Below are 15595 nucleotides of genomic sequence, written 5' to 3'. Positions count from 1 at the left end.
CTGCCTTAAAGATCTTTCACACAAAGGAGAGAGAGAAAGGGAGAGAAGAGAAGGCGGAGGGCGGGCGGGGTGGGGGTGGGGTGGTAGGGAAGCAGGGAGAGATGGATCTGGTATCATTCATTTGTATTTTAATCAAATTTCATTCAACATGTTTTGATTTTTCCCCCAAGTATCACTTCTATTTTACTCATGTTGAACTATGAAAACACAGGGGGAAAAACAGAGAGAACATGTTTAGCAGCCATGCAGCACAAAGGTAGGATAGGAGCTAATATTTTGGTTCAGAGAGACACTTCCTATAGTCATCTTTTGTGGATTTGTACGTGCATTTGTGTCTCTTGTGTGTTAACCATCCACATCCACAATTAAAAGGACACATAATAACTGCCCAAGTAGATTGGACATGAAAATAGAGATTGTTAACATTATTGAATGGCAGTGAGTTTTTCAGTAATCGTCTTCCATCTGATTTCAGGAGTCAGCATTTATGAAGTAGTACGATAATGATTCCTTACAATGATCCCATTAAAGAGTTTTAAAAGGCAAATCCTAAGAGAAGTGTTTTGGTTTTCCTCCAGAAAAACATGTTTGTTCTCTATTAAAATGGGTTGATAGCTTAATAATTTCCTGAGCCTGATGTTTAAAGTGCGGTTTTCTTGCCTTTCCACCTGGCAAATGCAGACGTGCTGACAGATACCGTCTTTGCATGAACACCGCTGGCTCCTTGAATATGCAGGCAGCCCCCTTCCATTGGCAGGCCTGTACTTTAATCACGCAGATTTAAATACGGAGTAAGCCAGAGAAAGCAGATAATTACCAAGACAGTAGGCAGTTGCCTTCTCCTTTTAGGGGCTGCATCCACACCTTTGCCATGCACCCTTTGCCCAAGGCTCTCGACCACAAATGCAGAAAAACTGGATGCGAGTTTTCTTTCTTTCTTTTTAACTTCAGTATTATAATTGGTTACGTAATTATTATATAACAAGGAGCTGTGTATTCCATTGGGCATTGTTAATCCTTTCAAGTGTATTTCTTCCACAACATCCGGGAGATATGGCTGATTTCACAATATGCATGTTTAAATCTGCATAAATTAGATGTTAGGTGAATATAATTTTTAATCCGCCATCATCCAAATTCACATTTCCTGCCCTTATGTGTTTATGTAACAGCTCACAAAGCACCTACCTAACATCTGCAATAGGTAAAGATATTGAGAAAAGTCATCACTTTGAGTTGTAATCATAGATTTTTCCAAAGGTAATTATAATCATTGACTATAGGTTAATTATGAATACATTTTTTTATTTGAAACACATGAATAATTCTAACAGTACAGAAATGGGAAAGTGTGAGCTTTTAACAAAATTTGATTAAAGATAATAGTAGTTGGCCGGGCGCGGTGGCTCACGCCTGTAATCCTAGCACTCTGGGAGGCCGAGGCGGGTGGATCATTTGAGCTCAGGAGTTCAAGACCAGCCTGAGCAAGAGCGAGACCTCGTCTCTACTAAAAATAGAAAGAAATTATATGGACAACTAAAAATATATACAGAAAAAATTAGCCGGGCATGGTGGCGCATGCCTGTAGTCCCAGCTACTCGGGAGGCTGAGGCAGGAGGATTGCTTGAGCCCAGGAGTTTGAGGTTGCTGTGAGCAAGGCTGATGCCACGGCACTCTAGCCTGGGCAACAGAGTGAGACTCTGTCTCAAAAAAAAAAAAAAAAAAAAAAAAGATAATAGTAGTCCACTAACTGTCTAGTTTTGAAACATATATCCTCTATAAAACAAGATTAAGATAGGTAATCTCTAAGATCACTTTAAATCTGATTCTCTTATTACATTGATGATTACAAACCAGGTCTTATGTATGTTTCTTTTTCCAGCAAATACCAACCTAACTTGTGCCTTGCATTTATATAATAAACCATGAAGCATTTGCAAGCAATATTTTGCCATGAAATAATTCTGTAACATGGGTATTTTGTCCCAATGTTGTCAAATAAAAAAAAAAAAATGTGGGACTCTCCCAAAATTCTAGTTCATGATTGGCCAAAGAGAGACTTAAACCCAGGTGTTTGTGTGGGTACCTGTATGTGCATGAGTGTGTTTGATAACTTTGAGACCATTTGGATGCATGTGTCTTTTTAAAAATTTTTATTTGAAAGTATTAAGAGCATACCAGTGTTTCTGTTACACGGATGCATTGTACAATGCTGAGGTCAGAGCTTTCAGTGTGCCCGTCCCCAGAGTACTGTACATTGTACCCAACAGGTAAGTTTTTATCCCTTACCCCCGTCTTACTCTCCTCCCTTCTGTAAGTCTCCGTTAGTTAGGTCCATTTGTTCTAGAGTTCTGTTTAATTCCAGTATTTCGTTTTGACTTTCTGCCTCTATTATCTGTCCAGTTTTGTCAGTGGAATGTTGAAGTCCCAGTTATTATGATGATATTGTTTATTTCCTTGCTTATATCTAGTGGAATTTGTTTTACAAATCTGGAGCTTCTGTGTTAGGTGCATATATATTTGGGATTGTTTTGTCTTCTTGCTATGTTGCTCCCTTTATCATTATATAATAATCCTTTTTGTCTTTTTTATCATTGATGACATAAAGTCTATTTTATCTGATATAATAGCTACACTTGGTCTCTTTTGACTTTCATTTGCGTGAAAATTTTTTTTTTCCATTTCTTTACATTAAATCCATGAGATTTCTCGTGAGTTAGGTGGATTTCAGGGGGACACCATAGATTTGGGTTGTGTTTTTTCATCTGCTCAGCCTGTCTGTATCTTTTAAGTGCAGCATTAAGACTGTTTATGTTAAATGTTAGTTTTGATATACGAGATACTGTTTTGTTCATTGTGTTGAATGATACCTTGTTGTTTTGTTCTCCCCCTTGTGCTACTATTTTATAAGATCTCTGAGTATTAACTTTTGGATGATTTTCCACTGGTAGGCATTGTTCGTCTGTTCCATGTGTAGAGCGCTGTTAAGCATTTCCTGTAGGGCAAGTCTAGTGGTGACAAATTTCCTTAGTGCTTGTTTGCTTGTCTGGGAAACACAATTTCTTCTTCATTTTTGAAACTTAGTTTTGCAGGACACAGAATTCTTGGCTGGAAGTTATTTTATTTAAAAAGACTAAAAATGGGACCCTAATCCCTCCTGGCTTGTAAGGTCTCTATTGAGAAATCTGCAGTTAGTCTGATGGGTTTTCCTTTGTAATTTAGTTGATGCTTTCATCTTACAGCTTGTTATGATTTTTTCCTTCATTCTGAATTTGACCAGACTGATGGCTATGTGTCTTAGTGAAGTCCTATTTGCTATGACTCTTCTAGGTGTTCCTTGACCGTCTTGTGTCTGGATGATACCAGGGTAGTTTTTTCTCAATTGTTCCCTCAGTTAGGTATTCCTGCTTTTTGCTTTTTCTTCTTCTTCCTTGGAAATACCTATGATTTTTATATCAACTTGTTTTTCATACTCCCATATTTCTCTGAGTGATTGTTCATGCTTTATTCTTTTTTCTACATTTTTGCCTGGCTTAATTCAAAAGCTGTGTCTTTAAGCTCTGACATTATTTCTTCTACTTGGTCTAGTCTAATCTGTTGTTAGGGCTTTCTACTGTATTTTGAAGTTCCCTCAATGACTCTTCATTTCTTTAAGTTTTGTTATATCTTTTCTTATGTTATCTACCTCTTTAGAGAATATTTCATTCATGTCCTGAATTATTTTTTGCTTTCTTTATGTTGGTTTTCAATTTTCTCAATGATCTCATTCATCTTATTTGCCATCCATATTCTGAATTCCACATCTAACGCTTTGACGATTTCCTTTAAATTGGGCTCCATTGCTGGAGACCTACTGTAATCCTTTGGGGATGTCGAAATAGCTTGTTTAATCATGTTGCCAGAGTTCTTATGCTTCTTCCTTCTCATCTGAAAACTCTTCTCTCAGCTCAAGACAGATAAGTTTGCAGTGCATCTGTACTCCTCTGCTAGAAACCCTCCTACTCAGTGGAAAGGGAGAGTGGTCCCTGGATGGTGCACTTGTGCCCGACTCTGCAGAATTGACCCAGCAGGAAAGGCATGGACGCACTGAGATGCTGTAACTCAGCTATGTTCCTTCTTCATCCTGTTCCCCTGTGGTTGTCACAGTCCAAGCCAGCTCTGGGGGATATTTGTGTGGAGTGGTGGGTTGTCAGGCCACTGTTGGATGCTTGGGCAAGGGCCTGGGTGAGTCCCTCTCCATGGGGGCAGGTGGCATGGGGGCAGGTGGCATGGACCTCTTATACAGTCTTTTTTCTCTTCACTTGACTCGGTATCCCCAAAACTCCATTTATTCTTTCCACTCACAGGGACGCATAACATTTATTGTCTCTCCCAATTCCTTTGATACTTTTTCCCACACAGTCTTTTGAAACTGCTGGCATTGTCAACTTTTAATGTTATTTAACATTCTACATGCCTTGTCTCTTTCGCTGATAAAAACTCTTTGTATTCTATTTCTTTATATCTGTTGTGTAGTCTAAGATATCATTATGCCCATAATACATGAGATAATGAGACACTTACAGGATCTGGAGCCAAGATGGTGGACTAGAAGCAGCCCACACACTCTGCTCTTGAGAAGAGATTCAAAGTTGCAAGTAGATGTTCAACCATGATGGGCTGTCTTAGAGAATTGTGAATCATCAGAGAAGCAACTGGAGACACTGAAAGTGAAAGAGAGGGAGGCAGAGTGACCTGGTCGGCAAGATCAGAAAGTACCTAGGGAAAGCACCCACATGTGGGGAAGGGTCAAAGGAGAGAACCCTGGGCTCCACACTCCAAGTGGTGAGGAGGCCCCACCACAGCAGGCCTCCAAACTCATCAGGGAGCTGCTTGGGGACTGTGCAGTAGCTTTGCACTGGAGAGCAGGCAAGACCCACGCAGGTGCCACTCATGCACTGCCCGCTTGTCCCCTGCTGCATGCTGCCACTGCTCCTGGGCCTGGGCAGAGTGAATGTCCACAACCCTGACACCTGCAGCCACCATCTAAATAGCCTTGTCCAACCGTATCAACCACTGCTGCAAGGAGACCCTGCCAGAGCAGATGACTTTTTCAAAAAAGTCATCTCATTAAATCAATTGAATGTCACATTTCTGAAAGAAAATGAATGTAGATCAAAGGGATCAAGCACCCATTCCTAATTTAGAAAATTCAGATGTTATAAAAAGAATAAGAAGAAAATTATATATAAGACCCTGACAGCTGGTTAGCACAGTTGGTTAGAAACTGGAGTTACTGCTGGCCAGGGGTGAGCTAATCCCTCAGGGACCCTTTAGTTATGATGGGTTCTAAGGCCTCCAGTGGCTGCCCAGACAAGCTCCAGACAGCCTTTTCACAAAGGCCTGCTATTGTCCCTAATGAGAATCAAGTGCAAAGTGTGGCTGGGTCAGTGGAATCCAAATCAACTGTGGAGGAAAGAGCTCTCTGCACATTAGGTATGGGAGTCAGTTACTGTTTCAGGAATGAAAGGCGGCAATATTGTTCTATGGCACAATTCATTGTTGAAATACTTCTCTGACATGTAAATTGTTGTAACTGTAAAATTGTTGCCCATTTTTATAAATTATTTTGGCAACCTTTTACCACAATTCAAAAAGAAAAACTGAAGTTAGAAGTTCTTATCGAAAAAGAATCATGCAAAAATATCCAGAATCATCCTGAGAAAGAGGGATAATAGAAACAGGCAATAGCAGATTTGACTAGACATTAAAATGTATCAAAATTTTACATTAGTTAAAACACTTGGAAAGAAGAAAAACAGAAACAAATCAACAGAACTAAATAGAGACTCCTGAGATTGTTATCAATATATTTTTATATTATATATAATATTTTATATACAATGACTATGATGCTTTAAATAATTTGTAAAAACATGGATTTAATAAATTAATAATATTGGTATAATTGGTTGGCCATTTGTAAAGAAAAATAAGAAAAAATCTTACTGCATTTGTCATATTAAAGGAAATTCCAGGTGGATCAAATTTCAAATATAAAAAATATTTCCAATATGCACTGGAATAAATCAGAAAAAAGTTTTTATTTAAATATTTACCTGAAGTAAATCCAATATATGTCATAGATAAGTCAAATTTATTTTAAAAATATTTTCTTAAGTCCAAAATACATTAGAAGGAATTATGAGAAATTGAAATTTTTTTTTAAAGTTTGGGGTTGACCATGTCACTAAAAGGACAAGCCACAAAAGAATGTTTATAGGTTTGACTATCTAAAAATATACTTTCTAAATGTTCAAGACTAATGTTTAAAATGTCAAACAACAAATTATAAATGGAAAAATAATTGCAAAACAATTGAAAAACAAAGGCAAAATTTTATTACATGTAAAGGTTATGACAGTTAATTTTTTTTTAAATACAGTAAAGATTTTAAAAACTTTATGTTTCAGGAAATTGGTATTCTATCCAGCATTGATTTTACCCTGTGTAAAATCATAATGAATTAAAGTAAAGCTTAGAAAAATACTCATAAAAAATAAAATACGGCTGTTAGTTTGAATTAGCAAAGGAATATGGGATATTTAATAGTCACTTAAGTAATTCAGATATACTGACTTTGTAGTTACTTATTTGTTTTTCTATTCCAAAAGTTTTATCTCTTACATTAAATTATTGTACTACAAAACAGAAGCTAACATTAAAACAGTATAATCCCCAATTAAACTTTAAATTTACTTAATATTGTATGGATGAGTTTATTAAAGCACTTTAATATGTGTTGAGATTTTTACATGTGTAAGGTTCAGAAATTTGAAAATGTATGTTGAAATGTAAAATCAAATATTTTCAAGATGCTCAAATGTTATTTATCCATTCACTTATGAATTCAATAAGCATTTATTATAGTCTTAGAATATGCTGGGCATTATGCTATATGATAAGCCTATGCAAATTCAAATGTTAGCAGTTGTTTTTATTTGTTTCAGTAGTTAATATACATGCAAGTGGAACACACATGGGTATAGATAGTTCAACACACTGTTATAACACAACCTAATGTTTTATATATAATGTTTTATATTAAAATATGAGTTCTTAAATCTCTCCAAGGGAGCTATTATTTGGTCAGTAGTGCTGTCAACAGCTATTTCTTGAAAAATACTTTGGAACGTATTAGAATGTATTTGCACTTGAATTTTTTTTTCTAAAAGTACATAGAGACATTTCTAATCTGGGGGACAAAAACATTACCTGTGGCTTCAAAGTAGAAGTGTTATTTATTTAGAAACCTAGGTGCTGTGGCCTCTCAAATGTCTCACCTCTTACCTTTCAATGAAGTTATACATACAACTAGGGAGTTGAGTTTTTCTGGGAGGGGTGGTATACATAGAGGAGGCTTAAATAGGACCCCTTCTTGCCTGTGCTGGCCTATACCAGGTGTTGTCTCAGGCCCAGGCAGCAGCAGGGATTGGGATTGGGGACTGGGGAGATGGCAGATTATGAAGGCCCAGGGTGGCGGGATGGTGGGGCTCTGTGGCTCAGACCCTAATAGGCCATGGCCTGGAGGTTGGGGACCACAGCTCTAACGGACCCAGCATACTTTTTGTAAAGCCCCCATGAATCTATTTTTATAAAGTTCCATTCACTGTGGAGTTACTATTTCAGGACATGGTACTTACTATACAAAGTGCCAAGTAAGACCCAAATTTTGAATTAATTATTAATTAATTCCATTAATTATTAAAAGAATTAAGAATCATGCAAGGCTCTTTGTTGTGATTTTCTAGTTGAGTAGTTTAATTTTACAAGTGAGAAGCAACAAGGCCCAGTTCCCCATGGTGCCTCCCCTGTTGAATTACATATAAATGAACAAACTGTGCGGTAGAACCATATACACACCAGGGTATTTTCTCTAAAACCCACTCATTAGGTTTAAAGTGTCCTAGATGACAAACTCAAGCCTACTTATTCCAGTTATACTTAATTTTATTGAATCTGGTTATTTTTTATCCTAGATCTTCACATGTTAAAAGCTAAAACTTTACATAGATTTTACATGTAAAAATACATACAAACAAACATATATACATACCAAGTGATCAATAACTGAGCACTGTGTTGGGAGGTTTTACTTTCAAGCCCAGAACGAGACTATAGCCTTTGGGGATGAAGTTCAGGACAGAAGTGAAATAGATTTTTTAAAGCCAGAATATCTCAAACTGCTCAAACTGGGAAACCAAAGCCTCTGGTCACTACTGGTGAGCTGGCCATCTTTGGGACTATAGTCAGAAGGACAGTGGCCACCTGGCGTCATGTGGAACCTACCTGGGGTCATGGTGGCCGGAAGCCTCTACTGCATTCACGTCATGTCCCACTCAAGGTGATGGGGCCTGCTCAGATACGCACAGGTGTCAACAGGCTGGGGGCTGGGTCAAGGTTTGTCAGGGATGATCATATACCAGGTCCTGCTTTAACAGGTTTGCATGTATTTATTTATTTAACACTCATCAAATCAATGGAATAGCTATGCTCATTCATCCTCACCTTACAGATGAGAAAATTGAGGCACAGAAAGATTGAAATATTTGCACAAGGTCCCTATGTGGGTAAATAGAGGGCCTAGATTTGAATCCAGGTGGTCTGGTTGCACATTGAGCCCATGTTTATTGTGCTGCCTAAAAATATGAGTGATGCATTAGAGAGTTCAATTTTTAACACTCACATGGCTTATTTATTTTTTATCATACAGGGAGGAAGAGAAAGAAAGAGGAAAATATTTTTTATGAAGGCAGATAGAAATCAATGTTTCTTGATGCTTGTTTGGGATATTTTTCTCTCTTCTTTCTTCTCCTACCCGCCTCCCACTCTTTTCATCTACTTCTTCTCCCCCTGCCCCAGACATATTATCTGGGAAAAACCACAAGAGGTCATATTTTAATTGGTAAAGTTTCAGTATCATAGATATAAACTCTCTGGTTATATTTTTAATTATTATTACTTCAGAGATCCTTTTGAGCAATTCAGTCCATTTCATAGTGAAATGAATGGAGAAAACATGTGCAATTTCCCATTAGTGGACAGAGTAGTTCTGAATACAGACACCGTGGAGACCTGGTGACAGATGGAAGTGCTCCAGGCAGCAGTTGCCATACACATTCTTCTATCCGCACCTCCATCTGTCAGCACACGTGGGTTGCTATTTTGGGACTCAATTTATCCATTCGGAGAATAATTTTCAGGCTTGTTCTTAAAGCTAAAATAAAATCTGTAACACACTAAGACTTTTCCTTTCTGCCACTGTATCCTTTTTTTCCCCCACTGGAAGTAAAATTATTGGGGTAGGGATATAATTATACATTTTTTAGGGATAGGATATGCTGGGATGGGATGATAAAATATTAAAATTTGACACTAATACAAAATTAAAATAATTAAAAGATGAACTAAGGATATATTGCCTTCTACAGGGAACATACTGCTTGAAAAAATATGTCATGATAATAATCCACAGGTAGGAAAGTCCATACTTAAAACAGAAGTGTTGATTTTCATTACACCTAAAAAGTAACTGTGAAGCTAATTCTTGAGTTTAGAAGGAATATCTAGTAATTAAATTCTTAGCCAAAATAAATTTTTTCCCCTCATAGTTGAAGAATCTAGAGGTTAGATCAGTCATAGTTTTACTTCAGTAAAAATAGATGAATAAAATAATATTAATGTTTTGGCTGCGGCCTCGTAGTCTGTAAGAGTAAAGGTTCACTGTCAGATTATATAAGAAAGGGAGTTCAAAGCACACTGTATTATGTACTCCCCTCAAGGTAACTGGTAAGAAAGGCTGCTTTTTTTTTTTTCCTAAAAACAAACTCAGATGTGTTTCTCCTTTTGAATTAAAACAATAAAATGTTGCCACAGTACAAAGAAAGTATATCTCATATAATTAGATGTTAGGGTAAGCCCACAATGATGCTCTTAGACCAAGATGTCTTGACATCGGCTTTCAGCAATGGGGCTTCCAAAGAGGAATGGATCTACCTCCTGTCCTCCAGGAATACTTTACGCTTTTCCCACCCTGTCTTGTGTTCCTCTCTCCAGAATTGCCCAGTTTGCTCTCTGCTGCTTATACAAATCCTACAGTCTCTGAATAAAGATCCAATTTCTTTCTTAAAGAAGTTCTACCAGATTGCTTCATTCTACGAGTTTCTCTTCCTTCTTTCTACTCCTAAATCACATGCAGTTCAGTGGCCAATCAGGGACCCCTACTATACTGACTTATTGTGCCCATTGTACAGGAAGACACCGAGATGAGGTTAGAGAACAGAAGTATTGGGGATGTGCCTGTGAGAGATAAAGGGGAAAAGAAGCAAGACCAGGCAGGGAAAGCTGGACAAGGAGACCCTCAGACAGTGAGGAAGATCTGACAATCTCAGCCAGCGGAACAGGGAATCTGGGGCAAAGAATGCCTGTTAGAAGAGTCTTGCACCCGGTGAAGAAGGCCAGGTTCTAGAAGTTTTATCATGCTCAACATTGGCTGGGAGTCGCCTAGAAAGAGCTTGGCCTTTGCTCAAAAACTATGATGGCCGAAGAAGTGCTGTAACTAGAGGCTGTCTGCTAAGTGCCCATCTTACAAGCTCTTTCTTGAAGGGAGATCCTAACGGTACACTTCCAAGCTGCCACACTTGGAACGTGCTGATTGAAGTCTTTCACTATTATTTGTGTCTCTTGTGGCTGTTCAATATACCAGGTGTGGCGGGCTGACGAATGCCTCTCTCCTGTAGGTGTCCACATCCTAATCCCCAGAACCTATGAATGTATGGATAAATTAAAGGGATTTTGCTGATATGACTAAGTTAAAGATACTGAGAGAGACATTGAGGATCTTGAAAGGATATTGGATTTACCTGTCTCCAATATAATCACAAGGGTTTTGATAAGGGGGAGGCAGTAGAGTTAGAGTAGGAGATATCACGGGAGAAGCAGAAGTTAGAGTGATGAGAGAAAGAGGCCACAAGCCAAGGAATGCAGGAAGCTTCTAGAAGCTGGGAAAGGAGAGGAAACAGATTCTTCCCTTTATAGAGCCTCCAGAATGAACACAGCTCTGTTGACATCTTGATTTTAAGACTTCTGACCACCAGAACTATAAGATAATAAAGTTACGTGTTTTCTAAAGCCACTAAGTTTGTTGTAATTTATTATAGCATTAATAGGAAATTAATATACCAGATATTTGTGACTTGTCTTCTGAGCGGTATTGGGGTTCCAACACTGGATTAAAGTTTCTGCCACTATGAAGCTACCACCCTACAGGGAGACAAAGAACTTAAGTCTCTCCTCTGAATAGGTGATGTTTGAGTAGATTATCAAATCAAAAGCATGTTGATCACACAGCCTAGAAAAGCATTTTGCAAAGAATAAGTTCTTAATAAATAATTTTGATTGCATAATATTTGTTCTAAGGATTTTTAAGAAGTAAAATCAATGTAGCCATTGTATAGCACACCTTCTTTTTCTCCAAAAAATATGCTCATGAGATGTCTCATTAGATATCATCGCAAGCTGTTCTGGTCTGAATGTTTGTGTCCCCACAAAATTCATAGGTTGAAACCTAATTGCCAAGATGATGGCATTTGGAGGTGGAGCCTTTTGGAGATGATTAGGCCATGAGGACAGAGCCCTCATGAACAGAATTAGTGCCCTCATAAGAGAGGCCCTAGAAAGCTGGCCTGTCCTGGCCATCATCTGAAGACACACCAACAAGGCTCCACCTATGAGCCAGAAACCTTCCTCCACCAGACACTGGCACCTTGACTGGGACTTTCCAGCTTCCAGAACTGTGAGAAATAAATTTTGTTGTTTTAAAGCTACTGAGTTTATGGTATTTTATTACAGCAGTACAATAGGCTAAGACACAAACTAAAGTACTGGTTTCCAAAGGCTACTAATATTTTTAGAAGTTCTCTTCAGTCAGTTTTTAGCTTTAACTTTTGCCACATGTACTAGATGGTATCCTCATATTAAGGTATTGGGAAAAAATTTGTTTCTAAAACCAGAGTTTTGCCCACCCAAACACACATTTCCATATGCATATTGACAAATCATGTATCTTTAGGATCTTTTAATAATGTACTCAAGGCTGGGCGCAGTGGCTCACACCTGTAATCCTAGCACTCTGTGAGGCCAAGGTGGGAGGATCATTCGACCTCAGGAGTTCAAGACCAGCCTGAGCAAAAGCGCGACCCTCTCTCTACTAAAAATAGACAAGAAATTAGCTGGACAACAAAAAATATATAGAAAAAATTAGCCAGGCATGATGGTGCATGCCTGTAATCCCAGCTACTTGGGAGGCTGAGGCAGGAAGATCGCTTGAGCCCAGGAATTTGAGGTTGCTGTGAGCTAGGCTGACGCCAGGGCACTCTAGCCTGGGCAACAGAGTGAGACTCTGTCTCAAAAACAAAAACAAAAAAAGAATGTACTCAAATTTTAGTTTTATAAAATGTATTTATGTATGTATATATATTCATTATCACCTTCACTCTGTGAATGACATACAATGGTCCAAGTTTTGGAGGTTTATTCAAGTAGAAAAAGAATGAAATTTAATTTTTGAAATAGAATGTTACCATTGAAATTGACTTTAGAGGATATTTAGTTCCATCACAGCCAGTCTGAGGATTTTCTATGCCCCTGGGCAAATGAAAGGCTGACTGCTACCCGGACAGTTCTTGTAATGCCATGCAGACTTTTCCACGAGGCACCCCTTCCATTATTAGTTTGACTTGTGTACAAATATTTTATTTAAATGTGCTGAAAGCTTCCACCCACTGGTCCTATCTTTGTTCTTTCAAACTTCATGAAATAATATTAGTGTCTATTTCGGGATACTGGATATTGAAAGTAGATATTATTTTAAATCTTGTCATCAGCAGCTGAGTGTTTCTAACTGTAGCATGGTTTTTAGATGATGCATCATCTTTTCATCTCCTTTGGCTGTTTTCTAGTTTGTTAATGGTCCTTCCATAATACGGTGACTGAAACATGAAATAGTGCCCCAAGCATTGTATCATTCCATTCTTGATGTTCTTCTCTCTAACTTTACCACCTCAAGGATTGGACTAAAGTATACAATGCATCTTTGACAATTTTGTAGAACCTTCTCATGTGTGTGTGATTGTGTGTAGGTGCATAAATACTTAGGGATGCTAAATCTTACTGTTTTTACACTTTTGTTTATGAAATGTCTCTATCTTTGGTAATTTTTCTTTCAGTAAAATAGTAGAGTAACATTTCATAATTTAGACAGGTTTATTAGTGCTTAATGACATCTTTTAATCATCCTTTCATTTTCAAACTTTGTGTACTTTTATTTGAAAAGACTCAATATGTGGCTCTTTTTATTTTTTTAATCCATGTTGATAGTTGTGTCATTTAATTGGAGTGTTTACACAATTTACATGTGCTATTTTGTATCAATATTGTTGAGTCTAATTCTACATCTTATCTATTTATTATCTATTTGTCCCATCTGTTCTTTGCTCATTGTTCTTTGTCCATTTTCCCCTCATTCCCTTTTATCTTATATATTTGCTTATCAGTTGCTTATTTTCTTATTTCTTTAATGGTAACTATAGAGATAACAAATGTATCCTAACTGATTTTTGTCTACTTTAAATTAGTATTTTACTGATTAAAAATGCAAGAACCTTAAAACAGTATAACTTCACTACCTCCTCTCATGTCGTTGTGCTACTGTTGTCATTATATTTGACTTTTCAAATATAGTATAAATATCACAAGATATAATAATAATTATTGGTATTGATATTGTAAATCATAAATACTCATTTAAGTTTTCTAAAACATTTATTTACCTTTGTTGCTACTCTTCAATTCTTGTCAAAATTCCATATTTCTGGACTGGATAATTTTTCTTCAGCTTGAAGAACTTCCTTGAATATTTCTTATAATGCATATCCACATGTGAAACTTTCTATCATATTTTTTTTGTCTGAAAACTTCTTTATTTCCCCCTTTATTTTTGAAAGATTAGTAAGTATAAAATTCTTCATTGGCATGTCTTTTTTCCTGCCTAGAACTGTAAAAACACCATTCCTTTTCCTTTTGGCTTGCGGGATTTCTTTCTAGAGGTCATACGTCAATCTTACTATTACTCCTTGAAGACGGTATTCCTACCCTTCTTTCTCCTCCATGGCTATTTTTAAGATTTTCTATTTGTATTTTTTAGCTATTAAACTATGACATAGCTAAATTTTTTGTTTGGAATGTGCTGAGATTCTTGAATTTGTGTATTGTTGTATCAGATTTTGGAAATTTTTAGGCATTAATTCTTCAAATGCCGCTTCTACTCCATCACTCCGTTTTCGGGGAGATTCCAATCACATGTGTGCCAGACCCTTGGATTGTTCCTATAATAGTTTGCTGTGGTGTGATATCCTTTTCAGGAAAAAAAGGCCATCATTTTTGTATCTTTAGGGAATGGCTGTTCAATGTTTACAGCTGAGTGCTGCCTCATATTTTGCCCTTAGCCAAAGGCAACTGCATCCTTGACATTTATGTTTTCTTTCCAGCAGCAACTGCGTCCAATATCTGGTTAATGTTAGAGAACAAAAGCCTAGCCCCTGCCTCAATTATGGTCTTCCCTGAGGTGCCATCACAGCTTTAAAGTATACTTTGGGATCCCCTGAAGGCTTTGTGGCCATTGCGCTGCAATTACTTACTCTTCAGTCCAATCTTCCTGTGTTGTTCAAAGAGCAATGTCCAATAGACCACCTGTGTGCAAAGCTCTGCGTGTTTCCTACGATGAGGTCTTAGGTCTCTCTTACATTCTGTTCATCATTATCATCATCATTATTATTCTCACAGTTATTCAGTTGGGTTACTTTCTATTCACCTGACTCAAGTGCAATAATTGTATCTTCTGCTCTGTCCAGGTTTTGTTATAAACATTCAAAAAGTTATTAATTTCAAATATTGTATTTTTCAATTCTGGAATAACCATTTGATTCTTTTTTATAGAAACTAATTCTATATTGAAAAATTTCACCTTTTTGCTTATTTTCCCTCTAACTTACTAACATATTGATCATAGCTATTTGGAAATCCTTGTCTGGATAATCTCTGGGTTTTATTCTGTTGATCTTTATCTCTTGATTATTTATGCCTCTTTTCTAATCATTTTTATTACAAAATAATTTTTATTCTGAGTGATATGTTATAGAGCACCTAGACTATATGAATCTACTTTAAAGGACAAATTTTGTTTTAGAAGAAGTTAAATGACTAGCAATCCTATGGAGGCTTTAATTTAGGCTTGTTATGTCTACTTTGGTTTTGCCCTTAGCCCTAAATAATGATTCTTATTCCTATGGCATGGCTTACTCCACTGCAGTCTTAATAGATATTCACAAAGGTCTCTTCATGTCTCTATACCCAAATTCCAGTATCTCTCTATCATGCTGATATCTCGGGAATCTATGTTCATCTCTATAGGCTTCCAGTGGCTGTTCCCTGCTCAACTTCCCAAAGTCTTTCCCTGTGCATGTGCAGGTTGGGAGTCATCCTAGGAACTGAACTAAAT

Source organism: Eulemur rufifrons, chromosome 1, assembly GCF_041146395.1.
Source record: "Eulemur rufifrons isolate Redbay chromosome 1, OSU_ERuf_1, whole genome shotgun sequence".
Taxonomy (NCBI): Eukaryota; Metazoa; Chordata; class Mammalia; order Primates; family Lemuridae; genus Eulemur; species Eulemur rufifrons.
The sequence above is the reverse complement of the archived record's forward strand: the minus strand, read 5'-3'. Positions refer to the sequence as shown.